At 39.2% G+C, this 2,910-nt stretch overlaps 1 pseudogene; it reads right to left on the minus strand.

Annotated features, from left to right (window-relative positions):
* Positions 1-206: 206 nt before the first annotated feature.
* LOC141648866 (uncharacterized) lies at positions 207-691 on the minus strand (annotated as a pseudogene).
* Positions 692-2,910: the final 2,219 nt, after the last annotated feature.

Consider the following 2,910-nt stretch of genomic DNA (forward strand, 5'->3'; position numbering starts at 1 on the left):
ACGGAGTATTACAGTCTTCCCTCCTTAAAAAGAACTTCGTCCAGAAGTTCACCACACCACACTACTCGAACCAAACAACCACAACAATAAACGATACACAAGCTTATCTATATTATTATCATAAATGATCAAATCAACGCAAAACCAATGCGGTGTGATATTCTACCCTCGAAAGAAAAAGGTTACGTCCTCGTAACAACCATACCTTACGCAAACAAATGAGGATACTTTTCCTTCATCTCAGCTTCAACCTCCCAAGTAGCTTCCTATACATTATGATTAGACCAAAAAACTTTCACTAAGGAAATCTCACTATTTCTAGTCTTTCTCACTTTTCTGTCCAAAATCTCCTTAGCCACTTCCTCATAAGACAAATTCTCATCCATCTCCATTGTCTCAGCTGCTAACATATGAGTAGGATCACTCACATATTTCCTTAACTGTGAAACATGAAAACATTATGTACTTTTGCCAAAGCTGGTGGTAGTGCAAGACAATATGCCACCTCACCAACCCTGTCTAAAATCTCATAAGGTCCAATGTACTTCTGACTAAGCTTTCCTCTCTTACCAAACCGCATCACACCCTTCATTGGTGATACTTTCAACAACACTTTGTCTCCTACTGCAAACTCAATCCCACTCCTTTTCAAGTCTGCATAACTCTTCTGTCGATCTTGTGCAGCTCTCATCTTCTGTCTAATTACATGTACTTGCTCAACTATCTACTGAATCAACTCTTGCCCCAGTGTCACGGCATTAGTGATGTCATCCCAACAAACTGGACTCCTACACTTCCTTCCATACAAAGCTTCAAAAGGTGTCATGCCAATACTAGCATGATAACTGTTATTATAAGAAAATTTTATCAAATCTAACATCTCTTCCCATGAACCTCCAAACTCCAAGACACAAGCTCTTAACATATCCTCTAAAGTCTGAATAGTCCTCTCAGTCTGTCCATCTGTAGCTGGATGAAATGCAGTGCTCATCTTCAAGGTCGTGCCCATACACTCTTGCAACTCTTGCCATAATTTAGAAAAAAACCTTGAATCACGATCAGAAACAATATCCTTGGGAATTCGTGTAATTTCACGATATTCTTAACATATGCTTTAACCAATTCAACCCTGCTCCACGTGTCTTTCATAGGAATAAAGTGTGCTGTCTTAGTCAAACGATCTACTATCACCAAAATCATATTATTCTCTTTCTGAGTACGAGGCAAACCAACAATAAAATCTATAGAAATGCTGTCCCACTTCCATTCAGGCACATCCAGAGACCGTACCTTACCCTGTGGTCTCTTATGCTCACCTTTCACCCTTTGACAAAGCAAACATCTAGAAACAAACTCAGCAACCTCCTTCTTCATCCCAGGCCACCAAAACGTTTTCTTCAAATCCTTATATAACTTATCTCAACCAGAATGCACAGAATATGGTGTAGAATGTGCTTCAGTCAGAATCTTTCTCTTCAAGTCCTCATCATCAGGTATACACCACCTTTCATCAAATTTCAAGCCACCATCTATTCCTACAACAAACCGTGACGGCACACCCTCCTCCACGGCCGCACGCCACTTTTCCAATTTCGGATCTCCTTTCTACTTCTCCCTGACCTCAGCGTATAACTCCGGTTCAACCGTCAAATCCCCAACTGATTCCCCTTTTCTTATCACACAAATTCTCATTTCTTTTAATTCATCCTGCAACTTAACCCGCGATATAGCTAAACATAAAGCATGAACCGACTTCCTACTCAAAGCATCTGCTACCACATTATCCTTCCCCTCATGATAAATTATCTCCATGTCATAATCTCCAATCAATTTTATCCACCTCCTTTGTCTCATATTAAGCTTTTTATGAGTGTAAATATACTTACGACTCTTATGATCAGAAAATACCTTAAAAGTAGCTCCATATAAATAATGCCTCCATAACTTAAGAGCAAACACGACCGCCCCTAGCTCCAGATCGTGCGTTGGATAATTCTCCTCATACGGTTTCAATTGTATTGAAGCATAAGAGCAAACACGACCGCCCCTAGCACACACCCAATCCGTTTTTCGAAGCATCGGTATACACCTCAAAATCCTTACTTTCTTCAGGTAAAACTAAGACAGGAGCTGTGGTCAAGCACTCCTTCAAAGTCAGAAAAGCCGTCTCACAACTCTCATCCCACTTAAACATGTTCTCCTCCTCATCAAAGCTGTCAAATGCTTGGCTATCTTAGAGAAATCTTTCACAAACCTCCTGTAGTAGCCAGCTAACCCCAAAAAACTCCTTACATCTGCCACGTTTTTCGGTTTCTCCCAGTTAGACACTGCCTCAATCTTTCCTGAATCAACTTACACTCCCTCCTTTGACACCACATGACCCAGAAAATGCTACTTTATCCAATCAAAACTCACATTTACTCAATTTAGCATACAAGTCATTTTCCCTTAAAGTCTGTAACACAATCCTCAAATGTTTCTCATGCTCCTCTCTATCCTTAGAGTACACCAATATATCACCAATAAAGACAATGACAAACTGATCAAGGTAAGGACTAAACACTCTATTCATCAAATCCATAAATACTGCAAGTGCATTAGTCAAACTAAAAGGCATAACTACAAACTCGTAGGGCCATACTGTTGGAGTATGTGTTCTCAACAATAGTGCGGTCACATTATTGAAACTCATAATAAGAATACGTAAAGGGATGATTCTTTTAATAAGTTTACTGGTCAACATTAATCGATAATGATTGGCTGACTAGAGTTTGACATTATTGTCGTTTATACGGTGGTGATCAGTTGATCCCTAAAGGTCACACTTGAGTGACGATCCCCTTAATAGATAAAGTTAATTAATTGTATAATGATACAAATTAATTAATTCCTTAAAATAGAACAATTCAC

The sequence above is a fragment of the Silene latifolia genome, chromosome 3 (assembly GCF_048544455.1).
Source record: "Silene latifolia isolate original U9 population chromosome 3, ASM4854445v1, whole genome shotgun sequence".
Lineage (NCBI taxonomy): Eukaryota > Viridiplantae > Streptophyta > Magnoliopsida > Caryophyllales > Caryophyllaceae > Silene > Silene latifolia.